This window comes from Pan troglodytes, chromosome 1 (assembly GCF_028858775.2).
Source record: "Pan troglodytes isolate AG18354 chromosome 1, NHGRI_mPanTro3-v2.0_pri, whole genome shotgun sequence".
NCBI classification, from domain to species: domain Eukaryota; kingdom Metazoa; phylum Chordata; class Mammalia; order Primates; family Hominidae; genus Pan; species Pan troglodytes.
In genome coordinates this window covers 169,674,243-169,696,580 of record NC_072398.2, presented here as the reverse complement: position 1 = coordinate 169,696,580, position 22,338 = coordinate 169,674,243, and the positions used below count along the sequence as shown (strand labels likewise).

General features: G+C 39.0%; 1 protein-coding gene across 9 annotated transcripts in view; it reads left to right on the top strand.

Moving 5' to 3' along the window:
* The window catches only part of NFIA (nuclear factor I A), a 386,822-nt gene that overhangs the window by 231,726 nt on the left and 132,758 nt on the right, over positions 1-22,338 (top strand). The window lies entirely within an intron of this gene.

Here is a 22,338-nt window from a genome sequence, read left to right as displayed (position 1 = left end):
CAGTGAGAAAAACCAACAACAACAACAAAAAACAAAATTCACACAAAGGCTTATGTATATAAAGACATGACTCCAGGTTCTCATCAGTTCAAGGAGTAAAAGCAAATTCCAAAAGTATAGAAATTTAGGTGGATGTGGCCGGGCGCAGTGGCTAACGCCTATAATCCCAGCACTCTGGGAGGCCAAGGTGGGTGGATCACGAGGTCAGAAGTTTGAGACCAGCCTGACCAACACAGTGAAACCCCGTCTCTACTAAAAATACAAAAATTAGCTGGGTGTGGTGGCATGCACCTGTAGTCTCAGCTACTTGGGAGGCTGAGGCAGGAGAATTGCTTGAACCCAGGAGGCGGAGGTTGCAGTGAGCCGAGATTGCACCACTGCACTCCAGCCTGGGTGACAGAGTGAAACGCCGTCTCCAAAAATAAATAAATAAATTTAGGTGAATGTTACCTTCTCCCTTTAATTTTCTATTTTATAGAATGGTTGCATGCAATAAAAGCAGTTGCTTCTCTTTTAACTTTTTAATAAAATGGAAGTCTGTTTTTAAAGCCATTTGCTTTGAATATGTAAGAATACCTACAGTATTTTACCATGGTAGAGATAATTTACAAAGTAAGACCCAGTTGGAGTTGCTCAGTTAAGATGTATCTCAGGTGAAATGTTAATCAATTCAATGTTTCTTTGTGTTTTGAAAATCTCTTTAGTGTGCTGGGCCGATGGCCACATTTTCTGCTGTGTATATGTGATATCGAACTTTAACAAGTCTGTTGCAACAAGGATAAGACACAGCAGTAGGAAAAGACCACTGGAGATAAAGGGGCTCAACTCTCTTCCCAGTGAGAACTGCCATGTTATCTTCCATCTGATCACATTACTGGAAGCTTACTACTCTTCAGGAACTCTTCAGCACTTTACCCAAGCTCCAGTGAGGAGGCGATGCTGGTGCTTATGGGGTACTTGGACAAGTAGAGGCTCTCCCTCGCTTGTCAAAATGCCTGGGGAGGAAGCACCTTCTGCCATTTAGTGTATGGGGGGGAAAGGAAGAGGGCAGTGAGGGATCTTAAATGTCTCGTAATGCTCTGGATAGACCTGCCTAAGAAAGAATTAACTTTCCCCAAATGCCAGTCATGTCCCAGTTAAGAAAGGCCTGCCTGGTTCTTCAGCCTCATCAGTGTTCCCAGAAGTCCCAGCTCCAGCCATCACAAACCAAACATGCCACTTGCCTTCTTTCTTTTCTCTTTTCCTTTCTTCCTCCTTCCCCTCCCCTCTCATCCCCTCCTCCTGCTTCTCCCTCTTTCCCTTCCTTCCTTCCTTCCTTCCTTCCTTCCTTCCTTCCTCTGAATTTCCTGTATATCCTCTCTGAGAGGCCTTACTTAGATGCCACTTGCTCTGCGCTTTTGTTGCCCCTGGCACACATGTGACTCCACCTGGGTAGTGAGCCCACTGTGTGCTCTTTCCACTCTTACTCACCTGTGCAAGCTCCTGATGGGCAGGTCCCAGTCTTTATCTCTGTATCCCCAGTACTGACACAGTCCTGGAACATAGTAGGCCCTTGGTGTGTTTTAGGGAAATGAACTAATGAATAGTAGGTATTTAGTTAGTATTGCATCGCATTTTCTGAAAGTAATTTAAAAAAAACACATACTGTAGGCCAGGTGCAGTGGCTCATGCCTATAATCCCAACACTTTGGGAGGCCAAGGCAGGCAGATCAGCTGAGGTCGGAAGTTCGAGACCAGCCTGACCAACATGGAGAAACCCCATCTCTACTAAAAATACAAAATTATCCGGGTTTGGTGGCACATGCCTATAGTCCCAGCTACTCGAGAGGCTGAGGCAGGAGAATCGCTTGAACCCGGGAGGTGGAGGTTGCGGTGAGCCGAGATCGCGACATTGCACTCCAGCCTGGGCAACAAAAGCGAAACTCCGTCTCAAAAAAACAAAAAACAAACCAAAAAAACATACTGTAGGGAGTTCAGTAAAAATAAGGTCAAGGTTTCTCAGCCTCAGCACCATTGACATTTTGGGCAGGATACTTCGGTGTTCTGTCACATGCATTGTCCTATGTGTGGGTCACTGTCCTGTGCATTGTAGGATGTTAGCAGCACCCATGGCCTCTACTCACCAAATGGCAGGAGCATTCCCCAGTAGTAACAACCAAAAATGTATCCAGACATTGCCAAATGTCACCTGGGGGCAAATCACCCCAACTGACAATCATCAAATTAAGATAAAAGAAGAACTAACATATTGAATTCCATTTAATAAACAAAATTTCTATATGTTGTGGCACCAATAATTCACTAATCCATTTAGTAAACACATTATGGAATGATCTTCAAATTAATGGGCTGTATAGTCTTAACCGTTAATGTTTGAGTATTCTGTAAGCTCTTAAGAATGTCAGTATTATAAAATAATCCACCCACCCTTTGGAGGCTTGAAGCACCTCCACCAGTGGTGAAGAGCCCTTTGGAATCACCTTTGCAGTCATAGGCTCCTAGAAATAACATCAGGAGTATTAGGAAATGGTGCCCATTGCATTCCTCTCCCGTGGCCTTTACTGGGAACTGTGCTGGAGACTGTGTTATTTCATCGGGGTTGGCTGCCACCAAAGTGTGGGGAGCCATATGTTAGCTATTCTGTGCAGTAACACCTGCACTCTATATCACAGGCAAGCTTATATGCCTGTAATGATAAGCCTGCCTATGTAGACTTGTGAGTGCACAGTTGCAGCACAGTTGGCCTGCTCTTTGGGTGTGGGAAGTAGAGTTCATGGAGGTAAACCATTGCCAAGCAAGAGATTTGTACTCTCCCTCATGTTTTGTCCATGTGAAACCTTTGTAAGTGCAGTGTCCACATGCCCAAGGGGCCCTCAGGTAAAAACACAGATAACAACATTGCTCCAGGGTTTTATTAGAATTCTGTATTATCTAACATGATTGGTAAAACCAGGTGAGCTCCTAAATTGTGGTTTTTAGTGACATTCTATAATAATTCACTGCTGACCTTCTCCCCAATGTTGTGACTTGGAAAAAAATTCAAATTAAGACTTTTTTTTTTTTTGAGACAGGGTTAGACAACGTGGTCACCCAGGCTGGAGTGAAGTGGCACGATCATGGCTCACTGCAGCCTCAACTTCCCAGGCTCAGGTGATCCTTCTGAGTAGCTGGGACTACAGGTGCATGCCACCATGCCCAGCTAATTGTTTGTATTTTTTTTTATTTTTATTTTTTAGAGATAGGGTTTGTTATATTGCTCAGGCTGGTCTCAAACTCCTGGGCTCAAGTGATCCTCCTGCCTCAGCCTTCCAAAGTGCTGGGATTACAGGTGTGAGCCACCATGCCCAACTTCAAATTAGGACTTCTTTACAATAAGGGTTATTCTATTCAGAATCACATTAGATGTTAAAAAAAAATCAAACCAAAACAAAAAAATACTTTTTAGTAATTCTGTCCCACACCTTTTACTTTTAATTTGTATTTTTACTTTTAATTTGTATTACTTTTAATTCTTTTACTTTCAATTCATATTACTTTTAATTTGTTCTTTCCCACCTTTTACTATTAATTTGGTGTAGCTTTATCCTTGCACATATGAACAGAAATATAGTAAATTAAGTAGTAGGCAAAGATAGGCCAAGTCAAGGATAGTAGTAGGGCAAGGATAGAGCCCAGAGGGAAGTAGTAGAGGGGAAGTGTGTTAGTGGTGACAAATTGTATTCAGAGAGAATGGCTTCAGTGGTATTGATAAGGAAGAAACAACCTTCCCACCAGGTTGTTTGATGAACCACGCTATTAGACCATTCTTGCTTTGCTATAAAGGAATATCTGAGGCTGGGTAATTTATAAAGAAAAAAGGTTTAATTGGCTCACTGGTCTGTGGGCTGTGCAGGGAGCATGCTGCAGGCATCTGCTGGGCTTCTGGGAAGGCCTCAGGGAGCTTTCACTCATGGCAGAGGGTGACGCAGGAGCAGACAGGTCACATAGCGGGAGCAAGAAAGAGAAGGGGTTGGGGAGGTGACACACACTTTACAACCAGATCTTGCAAGAACTCACTATCCTGAGGACAACACCAAGAATATGGCACTGTTTCATTCATGAGAAATCTGCCCCCATGATTCAGTCACCTCCCACCAGGCCACACTTCCAATATTGGGGATTACAGTTCAACATGAGATTTAGAGGGAGCAACATCCACACTCTATCAGACACTTTCCCTGGACTGTAAAGCTGGAGTTTTGGTTTGGGTAAAATCTACTGAGTCCATCATTTGGTGAGAAAAAAAAATCTATGGTACTTAGATGTGCACATCAGGAATTTGTATGTACACATTGATTACAATAATGGTTATAATCCGTCATCATCTTCCAAACCTGTTCTAAGTGCTTCCGCCTCTGGAGTAGGTGTTCTTACTCGTGCAATTAGGGAACAGTGCCTTAGTTAATTACATTGCTTCAGTTGAAATCCCGACTCTACCAGTTACTGTCTGTGTGACCTTAGACTGTGCTTTATCTGTAAAATGAAATTATAATATGTAATAGCACCTACCTCATAACACTTCGAAAATTACAGGAAATAACACATGGCAAAGCTGAGGAGAATATCTGGCATGCAGTGAGCACTCAGTAAATATTAGCTCGTATCACTTTATTGTTATTGTTATTCTTACAACCACAAAAAAACTGTGTCACTTTCCTGCACTTCACGTCACTAATCCTGCTGGTCTTTGATGACTTGTATAGGCCATCACTGCTTCCACAAAGCCTTCCCTAACCCTTTCACTAGTTTAATGCCCCCCTCTGTGCCCTCAGAGCCTGCTTCCACTACCAGAGCCCTTACCACATTGTATTGTAATGGTTCCTCTGTTGGCCTGCCTCCCCTACTGGACTGCAAGGACCTGAAGGTCAAAGAGGTACACTCTAATGCCTACCATAGTACCTGAAGCAGAGAAGATATTCAACAAAGGTTTCTTGGGTAAATTATTGAAAGTTTAATTAACTTGCTTAAGGTCACAAAGCTAGTAATTGAGTGAAACCCATGTCTGACTTATAAAAGTAAATAATAAGCTATAAGAAAAATATTCCTCTAATAATGATAATGCACTAAATTATGATTCCACCTGATTATTACTCACAGAATACTCTCAAAATTACTTGAAACCTTCCAAATTTTGGCTCTATCATCTCTTCAAACCTCTGTCTGACAATAGTACTCACTTTATACTCTGCCTCCAACATATACACTTGACTTCCTATCCATAGGGTTATCCTTGTTGCCCCCCATAAATTTGACTTGCACTTTCATCTCCTCTCAAGAAGTCATCAGTATTTATTGAGGCCTACATTGCAGCGACCTGTGATGCTCTAAGGATACAGAAATGATATCAGAAGGTGATGACGTTTGAACTGGATCTTCCTGGTGTGAATCAAGCCTTCCCCACTAGCTGTTCTTTGAAAGAAGTTTTGACTAATCTGTGAGCCCTTGATGACACGAAATATTTTGATATATGTTCTGAGTTAACTGTTCGTATTTGTTTATAGGTTGGCATCAATAGATATTTGTTGAATGAAGAAATCAGGCTGTAGAGAAACATTTTAGGTTTATAATTAAAGCACCTGAAACAAAAAAAACACTACATTTAGCTTCTCTCTAACCCTTTTAATGGTAGTTGGAACATCAGAAATTAGCCATTGAGCTTACTGACTCTTTTTCTAACGATTTACTGTATAAGAGAGCAGAATGCTATTGGCTTCACCAGCTGTGGCCAGAAGGGCTCCATGTTCAAATTAGCTACAAATCATGTCCCTTATGGCATTGTTGCTAATGGTGACACTGAGGGTCAGAAATGCCTACGGTAGTGAAAAATATTTCAAGTGCCCCTGACAGTTAACATCTGACAAGAAAGTGCTTTTCTCTGTGTGGGTTTTCGAGGGAGTAAATGAAATTGAATTCGCATACATATATGTTTGTGTATACATGCATAAACATGGGACTTTGCATCTGGTCTGTGACTACACTGCAACCTTGGGAGATTTGATCGATTTTCTAATGTTAGAGGTAGGAATTTAACTAAGGGAGTATTCTTTGGTAATCGCAAAGCAGAAGGACTTCCATGCAACCTGGTACTGGGTAGCAGCCCTTGGCTCTTAATTTTGTAAAAATGACAGATATTCAATAAAATATCAGAATGATTAGAGGGAAAAAAATTAGAGCTGGAGGAGCTGCCCTACTTCTGAACAAGCAGTTGAAACAAAGGCACTCATTGGAATTCATGGTTGGTTGACATTATGTAGCCTGTTGTTGCTTAATTTTGTTTCCTGTATATTTTCAGGGTTGTGTTCATTTGGTTTTAGCAATAAGGACGGGTCATTTTGGTGCTGTGTCTTTTTAGTTCACCTGCATCCTTGAGTTGAGAGCAGAGAACAGAATGCATATTTATTTTCAATTTTTACATGTTATTTCATATTTCCATAGAGTCTGTGGACTTTTAGGTACAATGATGCTGTCGTGAACAAATAAGATGCTGTCTGAATGTTCCTGAGAGCTTTAGTGCAGTGAACACACCTTCTCAGCAACAACAAAAGGAGATCAGGGAGGCTTGGCCAATGTGCTCTCTCGTCCACATATGGACTGATAAGCCAATCTTCAAAATCAAGATTCTTCCAGAAAGTCCAAATTGTCGAGTTTATATTTATAGACCACATGTCTGAGAGTCTCCTCCCAACCCCCCTCAACCAAAGATAGTAGTTTAGATATAACAGTTTTTAAAATCAAGTTCTCACTATAAAATCTGAGTTAGATACTTGGGTAAGGGTGAGGAGTAGAGGGTATGGCTGAGGAAGAAGGGGCATTTCAAAAGAATTGTAATAATCAGTCCCTGACCTTATAAGAGTTTATATTCTAATTACAGAGAATATAAGTCAGACAGCTCAACAGTGGCAAGATCACATAGTACTAAATACCTGCTGAGGTCTTAAGGCAGTGTTTATACACTGGAGGGTATTTTCCTCCAGGGACCATATGGCTCTCCTTAAGGGTATTCAAAAATGTGTGAGGGCATTTTTGGTGCTCACAAGGAGGGGATGTTGCTGGCATTCAGTGGTGCAGGCCAGGGATGCTGAGCATCCTGAGGGGACAGGGCAGTTCTGAACACTGGAACTGATTCCCCTCCGAATGCTGATAACCCTGATGAGAAACATTGTAGTGGTTCCGAGAAGAACAAGAGCGCTCTTACTTGGAGCCGAGTCTGAGATGTCCTCAACACGTTCTGTGAGTCAAAGGTTCTGTTCCCTAAAATCAAGGAAATGGCCTGGATCATAAAGTGCTTCAATGATCAAAGTCAGTCAAGTGAAATGTGTCGATCATTCTCCTGCCTAAAAGGCCAAATTCTTTTAGCATTGATTTAAAGCTATAAGGAATCAAGACCCTTTCTTTAATGATGCTTTCTGATGATTCTCCATTTGTATTGACGGAAGGAGCTAAAGTGTGGAGGCTCTGCACTAGAGGGTAGTTTATTTTAAAAAGTTATTTCTGCATTTAGTGTTAATATTAATTGCTTATTTTATATGCCTTTTTATACCATCTGAAGTACTTTCACATCTAAAAAAATTTAAATAACTTTTTTTCAAAAAAATACTGAAAAATAAAATTAGATTTCTAAATTAAATAAATTAACTTCAGTTTCCTAGAGCAGGCAGCATGGCATATTTAGTTATCAACAGGAATTTTCAGCAAACGAAAGTCTTTTAAAAAATAAAGTGAAACTGGAAAAAGGAAGCCATTTTTAATTCTTTCTCGGTATACTTCTGTACATCATTTATGAAAAAGTAGATAAAACTTGATCTCCTGCAAGTAAGATTGACCTAAGGTCCATTTCTAGAGTATTAGTAGTCATCATCCCAAAAATATAAGACCAAAATTTGTATCCTTATGTCTAGAATAATGCTTGGCCCCTATAGATATTCAATATGTATTTAAAGAAGAGATGGTGATTTATATTTGAAAATATTTGAGGAATTATAAACAATTATTTTCATAAACATACATAAATATATATACTAATATGATTATATTTAGGAATTAGATTTCTAACATTTAAAATAGCTTAGAGACTACTTTTATTTCTCACTTTTTGTAGAAAAATCAAAAAATTCCAGAGAATTTATTTTTAATAATTTGTTACTAGCTTTAGAAAATAATTTTTTTACTCAAAAATTCACTTAAATAAAATTACATTATCTACATTTTGATTTTTATAGACAACTTTTATAAGAATACTTGCATTATTTAACATTCCATGTGAAAATAATGTGGTTATTTCTTAATATTTTTCTATTAAAAATTCCCTGTATGATTGAAGATCTAAGATATAAAGATTATGTTTGTTATTTATAACAGTTATCATTTTTTGAACACATTCTGTGTTCTAGGTTCTTTGCTAAGCATTTTAAGTGTACTATTTCATTATTCCTAATGACAAACTTATGAAGTAAGTATAATCATTAGTGTCATTTTACAGGTGTGGAAATTGAGGCTTAGGATTTTGGAATTATAATTTCTGTAATACTGCCCCTCCTACTTTATTGTAAATAAATAATATCTTGGAAATACGATTTTTGAAAGATGAATGAACATTTTGCCATATAGATCCCTTTACAAGAGAAAAGACAAGTACATTGCAAATTCACCCCGATTCATATTTAGCCCTGAGTATTTGTTTTTTTCAGATCACAAACAACTAAAAACTATGAAACTTACTATGTTTGATAATTACATATTTTACATTAGATATATAACTTACTTAAGTTCAAAACTAAGTCTGGAGAAGGTGGATAAATAAGTCGAAATTAACTTCATTTTAAGGGAAGTTTTACAAGCAATGGTAATAAGTCGCTGAGGAGAATGGACCCCGGCATGTTGGAATCCGTGGTTGCAAGCTGACACTTTGAGGGAATGTTCTTAGCAAAACCCTCACTTCAACGGAAATTAGGTCAGCCTTCTGGAACATTTATCATGTATACCTGTCACCAGCAAGACCCAGTCCTTAAAGTGAATTGAGATCACAAGCAATGGTCCCTCCTGCTCTGAGCTGCAAAGGACACTCTAAACCAATAGTTCTACAAATATGTGAGCTTGGCAGACGCTCCCATGAAACTGAAGCCAACACCCATATAGTTGCTCTGGGAATTGAATTCCTTAATACTTTGTTTATAGAATTTTGAAACAGCAAATGGATTTGGTCTGTTCTGAAAAAACAATCTGTCCTGTGGCTTGTTTGGAATAACATCTAGAGTTGCTATAGAAGGATGGAGGCAGATGACCCATGTCTGATTTGGAAGACAGTTTCGCCAGTTTCTTCTCCTTGTCCTTTATTGTTCAGCCAGGTTGGTTTTTGCCTGACTCAAGGTATTTGCATAGAGGAAAGGCCACCTTCTACCGAAGCTAATTTGATATAGAAACTAGAGTAGTTAGCAAAATCCAGAGCTAAAAGAGTTAGCAAAATCCAGAGTAATAGAAGGTAAGATAGAGTGTATGGTAAAACCAAAACAACGTAAATGAGTCATAACCCAGTGCCCTTTCAGTAATCATATGGCATCATTCTGGTGGTTTCAGAGCAGTGTCAGCAAGTATGGAGTCCTGTGTAGGAATCTGAGAGTGCATCTATGTCAGTGTACATGTACTTCAGCCCAGTGAATATAATTCATTGAGGGTTTTATGCATGGAAATTACCACATTCACCAGGTAGCCTGTATCTACTGGACTAAGTTACCTTGCCTTGGAAAGGAAGTAATTACTAATCTTTCTCTTGTGTTTATGTTTGGCAAACTACATCTAAAGACTTCACTAAAAAATTGCTAAAATATATATGAAGCTGGTTGAAAAAAAGATGAAATTATACATATGTTTGTGTAGTAGCAGGAATCTTCCATTACATCTCAAGAATGAAAGGAAAAAACTATTAAGAATAGATGTTTCATTTCTGTGTTCATTCATCACAGATATACTGAGTACCCACCATATGTCATACATTGTACAAATGGTAGAATCAGAAAGATGAGAGAAGTAAGATCCCCACTTTAACTGAGTCCTTATTCAAGCTGTGTGTCTGTGTGTGTCTGTCTGTCTGTTTGTGAGTGACAGATCCTTAAACAAAAAATAATGATAACCTATGTGAAATGCCCCAGTAGAGGTTATTTTAAAACTCAAGGAGAGAACTCTATAACTTAAAGATATTTTGTCTACAAAAAGGAGCGAAGGTTTTATTCGAAGAAAGAGGAGCCTGTTTTATATGAAAATCCTGAAGATTTGAAGGGGCTGAAGAAGTAGAATGGATATGGAAGAAATCCACCAATGATTTCTTCCTGGAAGAATTAAACACACACACACACACACACACACACCAACTTTCATGATCACACTCTATTAAGCCAGGACCAGGAAACAATTTCTAATCAGCACTCTGATCTGGGCAGAGATTGTGCAGTCTTTTATACCAGGCCTCAGATCTGTGTTCTCTATTCACACATGCTCACTTCCAGCTGTTGTCATTGAAATCCCACATAATCTTCCAAGGTCAAAGGGCAGTCACCCATGGCTGCTGCAGTTAAAAGGTTATGCTGATTTCTGTTGTCAAATATTGGCCCTTTTCTCTTCCAATCACTCCCATTCTACTTTTTTTTTTTTTTAAACAAGAAAAATCCAGCCTAGAATTGCATTACATGACTTTAAAGTCTTAAAAGTGTTCCTCCATTGTGCTAACACGACATGGCCTGAACAGTCTAATTCATTCTGTTACATTTCACAAAGAATTTTCTGGTACTTCTAAAATACTTTGTGCTAGGCCAGCAAACTTCAAAGTATTGTGACCCACATGATTGTGGCCTGCCATAGTATCTGCAGAAGTGAATAATACAGGTTCCACAATTTAATAAACACGGTGAATTTTGGCATCGATAACTAATTACTGGGTAAATGAGCAAGAATTACACAAAAAATGACTTTTGAAAAGATGAAAGCTCTTTGCATTTTGTGGTTCTAAACATTAGCTAGTTTTATTTTATATTTGGAGACGTATATAGTAGTACATTTAATATTTGGAGTCTTAGAAAAGTAATTGTAAGGATTTTTAAAAAATATTATTGCTTCACTCCATCCAGGATTTTCTTTCCATGCTTGGTGAACCAAAATCAGTGTTGAGTATCTTAAAATTAGCACATGGCCCCTGGCTATCTACTTTCATTATCATTGCATGTGTCCTCAGGTGGTTTAGCAAGCAGGATTCTCTGTAAGTGGTCTGTCTCACAGCCCTGTGTATAAAACCTAAAAAGGAAGAAAAGGGAGATGGGCCATTATGATTTTTTGCTGTTTAACATCCATGAACCAGGGTAGCCCTCAGGTGATCCAGTTTCATGTCTGTTTCACTTAAGATAATCAGTTTCTGATGTATTCAGGGAATACATTTCCCTGTTTTTTCCCTAGTATATGTAAAAGTTCATAAGCAGAAACTAAAGCTATTACAAATAGCTTGATCCATTTGCAAATTACCAGTTGTTACTGTCCAAGTTTAGAGGAAATTTTGATGCAGAACATAAAAACAATAAGTTTGCTTTTTAAAAAACCTCTTTAATTCAAACCAGGTTAATTAAAAAATGTTAATTTATAGTGCATTAAAACCATAAAATTAATTTTAAAATATTAAGCTTATAAAATACTGATACTATGCTAATTACAGAAGACCTTAGCTTTTCTAATATGATGCAAAATTGTCTGTTTTTTAAAATGGTGCTAAAGTAAGTGTTTAAATTTTAAAAATAATCCGTAAAGATTATTTTTGTTTCTCTGTTCTTGTACAAGTCTAAATTTTCGGTTGAGTCCGCTTGCAAAACAACTGTTTCAGCTTTTAAGACTAATAAATGCATAATTCTAAATGTTTAGGGGAAATGGGGAAAATAATTTGTTGACATGACGAGAGAGAGAGAAAGGGAGGGAGGAAGGAAGGGAAGGAAGGAAGGAAGGAAGGAAGGAAGGAAGGAAGGAAGGAAGGAAGGATATTTAGCCTGAAAGAGAGAAAATTAGGTTGAGGAGATGTCTTCAGATATTTGAAGGATAGTAGAAATAAAGAGAGCCAACATTTGTTCTGCCTATACCAGAGGACAAAATCTAGGTAAATTACAAGTTATAGGAAGGTAGACATATTCAGGGAAATATGATTTTTTTAACCCCTCATTTTTTATTAACCACAATTTTTTTGTTGCAACATGATGATTATTACTCCACTACTAGATGAACTTTAAGGTCCCTTCCATATCCAGTTCATTGTGTGATGCCATGGATCTGATATTTGCAAAGATACAAATAGGTAAAAATCTTTTTTCACTTTTATTTTTAGACATTTTGATATCTAATAGACATAGTCCTTTAATTGCTCAATCACTTGGAACTTAAAACTCATAAACTTTCTTTCTATGAAGTCATTAGGCAATCACATTTAGTTTAATTAAATGCTACCCTTCCTTTATTAACTGCAGGAATTGGTGAAAAGATGTGACAAGGCCTTTGGATTAGACTGGGTAATTAAGTCTCTGATGCTAAAAATCATGGATTAAAATGGGATAAAATTCATTATATAAAGAGTGGTAAATATACCTGTGTTCTAATCCTAATTTTGCCACTATCTGTGTGATGTTAAGCAAGTCACTTAACTTCTCATGTCTAGTTTAAAAGCATTCCTATGCAGATTAATAATACATACTGTACTAGCAAAATATGTTTGTAGACTGGAATTGGCCTGAGGGCTGCTAAGTTGTGACACGTTAGATTCAAAAGGGATAAGTTAGTAGTTATGTGGGTTAGGGTAAGTGCTTAGCTACTATAACAAAGCAACCAATAAAACGCAAAAACATATAGTAGTTAATGTATATTGAAATCTATTTTTCTTTCTGTTAATATTCCCAGATGAGCAGCCTAAGTTGGCAGGATGGTTCTACTCCACAGTGTCATTCAGGGTCCCAGGTTCCTTCTGTCTTACTGCTCTGCTATTCCACGGGTGTGTGCCTGCATGGTAGAAAGTGTTCTCGCTCATAAAAAGGGGTAGAGACAATGTTCAGGGCAAGAATTTCCTTTCAGGTACGTGGGGGTAGAAGTTGATTGTATCACTTGCGTTCACTTTCTGGTTGTGGCCACTCCTAACTGTAAGGCAGTCTGGAAAGTGTGCTTTCTGGCTATCAACCACGTATATGTGTGACAAACAGCAGACTCATCACAGGAAGATATTGCAGTAGTCTTCATTAGTTTCTAATGTTCTCCTAGAAAGGTATTACAAAAACATGAATTTTATATAAATACATTAGTGAAAATCTTAGTGTAAATATCTGCCTTGACTGGGGACATAAGCCCCCAAGAGTAAGGACCTTGTGTTATTACCTGTTGCATCCCAGGTCCTAGGATTGTGGTTGCCATGTAATAGACATTAAGTAAACATTTATTGAATGGAAGCAGTAAATTAAATATTGACTCTGTCTCTATGGCTATGGCAGAAATCATTGAGTGAGCAATGATGGCAAAAACAAACAAAAAAACACAGATTAGGTGTCTGTATTGAGTAACAGTAAATGAGCGGCACAGGGAAATTTGGAGCCACAAAAGAAGGCCAACAGTGTGTAAGTCCCATGACACATACTTCTCAAACCTCTTTTTGCCCCATTCTTCTTTTGGTCTAAGAGTACATTATTTCCATAATGGTGACAATTTCTTAATGTGTCATGATAAACCAAAATGACAATCATACCCATGTTACAAATGCATTTAAAGCAATCCGTGTATTCATCTGAGAATCTCAAAACACCTCATCCATATTATTAGCTGACAAACATTTCTGCATTTTGCAAATTCTCAGGCACAACTTTCTAGATATAGAAGTGTTTCAGCCTTACTGTCAGTCCAACACCATATGTCAACCTTTTAATGTTTACCATAAGCACACTACCAAGTGAATTTTTCTCCACTATCATAAAGGTTAATCTCACAAACAGAATATATATGTACTTTTATTGCTCCGGTGTTCTTTTTTAGATATCTGAATTTTTGCATTTCTTTTAACTATAAGGAATTATTCTAAAAATAAGCCGTATCTCAAATGTCACCAATGAGTGGCAGAACAATTTAAATAGTCACTATACAGACAGAAATCAGACCAGAAATTTAAAATTTGGCATTAATGGATCAGCAGAAACATCCCTGCACCTGACTCCTCAAAAGGAAAAACTGTTTTCCAAGATACTCTAAATTAAGAGTACAGAAGTAATATCACTGTAGGTGAGCTAACAAAAATTTACATCATGCTTTAGAGGACTACCAAATAACAGTATCATAAGTCACTCATCTGAATCACTAAATAAATATTTATTACACACCTAGAATAAAGGCTTATGCTGGGCCCTGTGGACAATGTGAGATAATGAGACCCAACCCTCCCCTCCCCGGTTTGTTGTAGGAGTGCAGAGATAATACATATAAACAAATAACTGTCCAGTCAGGTAGAAAGAGGCAAGTGCCATAAGACAAGCAGAGAAGTTCTCCTTAATTGAATAGTGTCTCCTGAGCACACCTAAAATGTTCTGTGTTGGGGTGAGAGGGAAGATTAACGAGCCACATTCCCACAGGTGGCTCATAAGCCAGTGGGGAATTCACAGAAGGAGAAATTAAAATTCCAAGGAGGGAGTCTGGTTGATGAGGTAAACTTTTCTTTAGAAGGATGAGAATGTAGGTTCCCTGAGAGCAGTGTCCCCAGGGACTAGCACAGACCTGCACAGCACAGGCAGTCCAAAATCCTTCTGGAATATAAACAGCGTGAGAAGGAGGGAGCTTTTCCCGTCAAGTGGCCAAGGCACACCAGCATGGAGAAGCCTGGTAATCATTGGCCTGTCTTGTTATTAGGGATGGAACTCTATTTACCAAAGGAAGACTAGAATAGAGATGAGTTCTTTTTGATGAAATGACCGGGGTATTGCAGTTTGCCTACATCCCTTAACCAGACGAGATTTGATCATTTAGAGCTGACAGCCCCTAGATATTCCAGCAGAGAAAACAAAAATACCATCTTGGATATAAACTTTCCTTCTCAGATGCAAAATTAACTCTGTTTCTTGGACCTGAAAACTTTCTTTAGTGGTCAGCCTCCTGTGTGGTTTGTTCCCAGGTGTCTCTGGCCTTGACCTCTGAACAGCTCTTCAAGGTTACCTGTCTCTCTTCAAATCTTAACTTTGTTCCTCTCCTGCCTGCTAAAAGGCGGATAGATGTTCAGTTCCTCCATGAAATGAGATTTAGTTCCCATGTAATGGCATTTTCCATAATAACTGCTGATATCATCAAGGTAAAGAGAGCTGCTTCTCCTAACTACCCATGAAAGAATTTAGCTTTTTATATTTCTACCTCTCCCATATAGTTTAATCTCTCCCCACTGCGAGTATGACTGACTCCAAGGTATTGAAGTCTGTGCTCTAATTGGGAATTCAATGAACAAGACTTCAGTGAATGAACTTTTTTAGCCATATTATATAAAATGAAAAAGGATCTGCTCCTCATTTCAATCTCCTGTACAATTGCTCCTGAACAGTAGTACAGAATTGTAGAGATAGCACATTATGCAACCTGGCTTTTTATCTGAGACATACTTAATGAAAGCACATGTTTTGCACTTTTTTTCTGAGAGGCCCTATTCAAAATGTAAATCTTGGGACCTTTTGGGAGTGTTTAATCTGCTTTCCAATGGAGGATCTTTCAATACTAATAATATCTGAATTTGGAATCGCTTAAACTCACCTTTTTATTTTCTTTTCCACTTTTTTCTTACTTTGCAGTAAAGTGGAACAATCAGATTAGTGTCATTTCCCTGCAAGTCATTTTTAAGATTTGGTTTGTGTTCGTGAGAATGAAATATTAATTCACTCAGGTTTGCTTAGTAGTTGTGTTAGCAATATCACTTTTTCCATCATTTCTTAGGTTTCATTTCTCATTGCTGTCTTCTTACAAAGTTCATCAGTGGGTTTCCAAGCAATTGGTAAAGGAACAAGAGCAGTTTCATCACCATTTAAAGTTACATGGAGTGTTTACACAGACCTTTCCATGGGGACATATTATAAACATAATCTAGCCAAGGCTGTCTGATAATACTGTGTGAAGAGATGGTTACATCAAAACCTGCCAAAGAAGGCTAGGCGTGGTGGCTCACGCCTGTAATCCCAGCACTTTGGGAGGCCAAGGCAGGCGGATCATGAGGTCAGGAGATCGAGACCATCCTGGCTAACACGGTGAAACCCCATCTCTACTAAAAATACAAAAAATTAGCAGGGCGTGGTGGCAGACGCCTGTGGTTCCAGCTACTTGGGAGGCTGAGGCAAGAGAATGGCATGAAACCCAGAGGCGGAGCTTGCAGTGAGCCCAGATGGCGCCGCTGCGCTCCAGCCTGGGAGACAGAGCTAGACTCTGTCTCAAAAAAAAAAAATCTGCCAAAGAATTATACTCTTTATTTTTCTGATTATAGTGCATTCACATATGTTTTACCTTCTAAGTTGCACACATTCCACTAAGGTAAGTCTTGGGAGGCAAGTTGCTGGTAGGGAAAAGGGATGAAATTGTTATTTTTGCAGTGACTTTCTCAGGATCACACAAGATCTTCTTTTAAGCTTGGGACTAGATCCTTTTTGGGTGGAGGGAGCTTTATGGCCATGATGGACAATGCTACTGCCCTTTAACTCTATTTTTACTTGAACTTTAAAAATATGAACCATAAAGGGAACAATAAGACAATCCCCAGGCAGTTATCATCAGAAACGCCTGAATCAATCTGACCAGAAGCTTCATTGCCTGTCCTGTCCTGATCCTGTTTAGTTTGGAGGGAATATGTGGATGGTTCATTTTCATAGTTTCCCAGTACAGACTGACTCAGTTTTAGTTTAAACTATATTGCTGGAAATGAGAGAAAGAGACAGAAATAAGAAGTTCTGCCAACGATTTTACCAAGAGGAAAAATGACATAGGTGAGCCCAGTTTGAGTTTCATTCACTCTGAGGCATCTCAGGAACACTGACCCCATCAGGCAGTGTGTCAAGACCTGGAGGGCCAGAGGCACAGAAGATACTCCCCCTCCTCAGAGGGCTTACAGTCTAATGTGAGAAAAAGACAAAGTTACAATCACGTACGGCAGGTCCCAGGTGAGAAATATAGAGTATAACTGGTCAGTATTCAGAAGGGAGAAAAAAAGTGTTCCCCAGTGGTGGGGGCAGCCAGGGAAGACTTTTGTGAGAGGTGACAACAAAGCTGAGTTCTAAAAGACACTTTAGGAGGTGGTTAAGCTAGGAGTAGGAAGAACAGATGTTTCAGGAAGAAGGAGCTGTATCAGGGGATGGCAGTGAAGCAGTGCAACGAGGAGCTTGCAGTTCACTTAGGTCAAGGGTAGGGCCAGAAGTGAGAGAGAATAAACAAGAGGCTATATCTAGGTCCCATGCCATGGGAAGGAGTTAGTACTGTACTCTGAACATTCTGTGGGGCTCTTGCAAGCATTCTTTCTTTTTAAAAGAAAATATATATATATATATATATGATATGTATATATCTACTTATATGATATGTATGTATCTACTTATATATAAATATATATTTATTATATATTTTTTCATTTTAATAGTTTCCCAGTGCAGATCAGCTCAGTTTTAGTTTAAACTATATTGCTGAAAATGAGACAGAGAGACAGAAATAAGAAGTTCTGTCAAAGTTTTACAGTATATATAAAAATATATATTTACATATATATATTTCATTTCAGTGACCTTTGGGGTAAAAGTGATTTTTGGGTACATGGATGAATTGTACAGTGGTGAAGTCTGAGATTTCAGTGCATCCCTCACCCAAGTAGTGTAACTTGTACCCAATATGTAGGCTTTTTTTAATCCGTCACTCCCTACACAGCCGCCCCCTCCTGAGTCTCTGCGGTCCATTATATCACTCTGTATACGTCTGCACACCCATAGCTTAACTTCCACTTGTAAGTGAGAACATGACGGTATTTGGTTTTCCATTCCTGAGTTACTTCACTTAGAATAATGGCCTCTGGCTCCATCCACGTTGCTGCAAAATACATTATTTTGTTCTTTTTTATGGCTGAGTAGTATTCCATGGTATATATATACCATATTTTCTTTATCCGCTCCTTGGCCAGTGGGCATTTAGGTTGGTTCCACATCTTTGCAAATGTGATTTGTGTGGCAGTAAACATACACATACAGTTGTCTTTTTGATATATTGACTTCTTTTCCTTTGAGTAGGTACCAAGTAGTGGGATTGCTGGATCAAGTGGTATATCTACTTTGAGTTCTTTAAGAAATCTCCATACTGTTGGACACAGAGATTGTACTTATTCTTACCAGCAGTATATAAGCATACCCTTTTCACCACATCCATGCCAATATCTATTTTTTTTTTTTACTTTTTATTAATGGCCATTCTTGTAGAAGTAAGGTGGCATCTCATTATAGTTCTAATTTGCATTTCCCTGATGATTAGTGATGTTGGGCATTTTTTCATGTTTATTGGCCATTTGTCTATCTTCTTTTGAAAAATGTCTGATCATATCATTTGCCTACTTTTTGATGGGATTATTTGTGTTTTTTTTTCTTGTTGATTTATTTGAGTTCCTTGTCAATTCTGGATACTAGTTCTTTGTTGGATGCATATTTCTTGTAAACCTTGTGATAGGGCAGGGGGCTCAGAACACATTGGATTTGTCTCAGTTTCTCCAGCATCTTGCTCTTTCCTGCCTCAGGGCCTTTGCTCATGTTAATCCTCTGCCTGAAGAGCTCTTTCTTCTTTTCCTATTTGGCTCCTTCATATCTTTCAGATATCAGCTCTTAAACAAGACCTGCCCTGGCCACCCTTTCTAAAGCTTTTGATATTTTTCTCCTTCATATCATTTATTTTATATATATATTTTTTTCTTTCTTTTTTTTTTTTTTTTGAGACGGAATTTCGCTCTTATTGCCCAAGCTGGAGTGCAATGGCACGATCTCGGCTCACCACAACCTACGCTTCCCCGTTCAAGTGATTCTCCTGCCTCAGCTCTCCCGAGTACCTGGGATTACAGGCAAGCGCCACCATGCCTGGCTAATTTTGTATTTTTAGTAGAGACAGGATTTCTCTGTGTTAGTCAGGCTGGTCTCTAACTCCCGACCTCAGGTGATTGCCTGCCTCGGCCTCCCAAAGTGCTGGGATTACAGACATAAGCCACCGCGCCCGGCCTATAATTTCTTTTTTTTTTTTTTGAGACGGATCTTCCTCTGTCACCCAGGCTGGAGTGCAGTGGCGCAATCTCAGCTCACTGCAACCTTTGCCTCTTGGGTTCAAACAATTCTCCTGCCTCAGCTTCCTGAATAGCTGGGATTACAGGTACGTGTCACCACAGCTGGCTAATTTTTGTATTTTTAGTAGAGACAGGGTTTCACCATGTTGGCCAGGCTGGTCTTGAACTCCTGACCTCAAACGATCTGCCCGCCTCGGCCTTCCAAAGTGCTGGGATTACAGGCATGAGCCACCGCACCCAGCCTCCATTTATAATTTTTTTCTTTTTTTCTTTTTTTTTTTTTTTTTTTGAGATGGAGTCTCACTCTGTCGCCCAGGCTGGAGTGCAGTGGCGCGATCTTGGCTCGCTGCAACCTCCGCCTCCCAGGTTCAAGCTGTTCTCCTGCCTCAGCCTCCTGAGTAGCTGGGATTACAAGCGTGCGCCACCATGCCTAGCTAATTTTTTGTATTTTTAGTAGAGACGGGTTTTACTGTATTAGCCAGGATGGTCTTGATTTCCTGACCTTGTGATCTGCCCACCTCAGCCTCCCAAAGTGCTGGGATTACAGGTGGGAGCCACTGCCCCCGGCCTGAGCCACCATACCTGGCCTATCATTTTTAAAGTTTTTTTTTTTTTTTTTTGAGACAGAGTCTTGCTCTGTCACCCAGGCTAGAATACAGTGGCATGATCTCGGCTCACTGCAACCTCTGCCTCCCGGGTTCGAGTGATTCTCCTGCCTCAGGCTCCTGAGTAGCTGGGATTACAGGCGCTCGCCACCATGCCCAACTAGTTTTTATATTTTCAGTAGAGACGGGTTTTACTATGTTGGCCAAGCTGGTCTTGAACTCCTGACCTTGTGATCTACCCAAAGTGCTGGGATTACAGGTGTGAGCCACAGTGCCCGGCCGTAATTTTTTTACATGTTTTTAGCTGTTTCTGTAAACTCCCTGAAGGTGGGAACTGTATCTTGTGCCCCTAGCATGATGCATGGCACATAGTAGGTACTCCGTAGACATTTATTGAATAAATGAATAACTCATCAGATTTGCATATCTGTCAGACAGTCCTGGCTAAAGGGTGGAGAGGGGATTGGAGAGCAAGCGAAGAGAGATGATAGAGAGCACAGTTAGGAGGCTTTCCCACCATGCTGGTGAAGTGGGAAGGTCCTGAGCCACAGTCGCAGGAGGGCGATGGATACATACATAGAGTCAGAAATCACAGAAGTGGTGGGGACTGGTTGGATGTGGGTGATTGTCAGAGGCAGGAGTCAGGGATGATGCCAGAAAACTAGATGAATGGCCGATGGTTCATTGAAATATGGAATTCAAAAGAGTAAGAACGTGTTTTGGGTGCAGTAGAAAATGGATTCGGCTTCGTGCATGTTGGTTCTAAGACTACCTGTGGGCTATCTGGATGGAATGCCCAACAAATACTTAGATTTATGGGTTTGGAACCCAGGAGATAGATCTCAGTAAATGATAAAGAGTTGAGAGTCATTGGCCTGTAGATTCATTCATCTACTCATTCAGTAAATATTCACTTACTAACGTGCTTTGTCTCAGGCATTAAGTATACAGTGGTAAATTAAAACATTATTTTAGTTTTCACAAATATCACAGTCTAGACTGCTAGTTGATGACATGGAGGTAGATAAAATAACTTAGGAAATAGATACACCCCCCCCCCACACACACACACACGCACACATCTGCACACACATACAGGGAGAGATGAGCACAGACCCTGGAGAACACCAACATTTAAGAGGTGGACACAAGAAAAGGGGGCAACCAGGAGAGGGTGGTAATTTGAATGAATGAACGCAAGGGTCTTCCCAATTCCCAAGTCCTTGCACCTAATTCATCCTAGCCTTTAAAATATATTGCTTGCTTTTTTGGTGGCAGGATTAAATTGCCTTGTGTTTACATTCACGCTATACAGAAATTCATGTTAGTTCATCCTTAAAATGAGGAATTTCAGAGATTGGAACTGAAACAAGTATCAGCCTGTAAGTCAAGTAAAGAAGGTAGGGATGAGCAAGAGCTGGAGATAAACCCAGATTTTCCTATTCATCTATGAATTTCCTTGTTATTGTTCTATGTGTTTTAAGTCAACCTTAATATATGTTGTGGTTAGACTTCCTTTGCTGTGATCTGTGGGATAAATATAATGTTGATGGTCTCCCTATAAGAAAGAGATGTTGTGGTCTGTTTTGCCAAGACCTCATTAGAGAATTTTATTTATTTATTAATTTTTTAACTTCTCAGTTCTCTTAATCTAAGAGACACCATCTTAGGTTCTTACCAAAGCCAGTTGAATAGCTGGGTGTGGGTGGTTTTGAGAGGTGAAATTTCTTGAGCACTTTGATGGTAAAATTTTGCCATTTTATTTCAAAAAGCAGTTTACAATTATTGTCTATCCTAAAACTTGGAACTGTTTCATCTCAAATACCATAGATTTTGCGTTTGATATAAAAGTTAACTGAAATTTTAAAAAATCTCAGTAGAAATTTCTTATGCAAAAATCCAGTGTAACCTAAAAAAGACAAGTAACTTGCAGGTCCATTTATACTCCTCCAAAACATGGCAACTTTTTGCATGTGTTTATGTGTATGACATTTAGTAAATTTATTGGTGGATATGCAGTGCCACAGGTAAATTTGCTTTCCCTCAGTGTTGTATGAAATCTAGCTTTTATCAATAACAAATTTTGTTTATGGATTGTTATATATTCAGATTGGTCTATTTTCTTTTATTGCATTTTCTCAAGGTATGTTTCTTATGTCAAAGAACAATTATTTCAAAAATCCCTTCGGCCAACAATTTTTTGACCCAGATTTTAAAGCAGGGAAAGACTAAGCTGACCTTGGAGTGATCTCTCAACTAGAATCTACCTGTGTGAGAGTCATAGAATCAGAAAATTTTAGAGGCAGAGTGGGAAACTACATATCATAGATTATGTGTTCCTTGTCATTTATAAGTTCTATGTTTCTGAACGCATCATAAAAT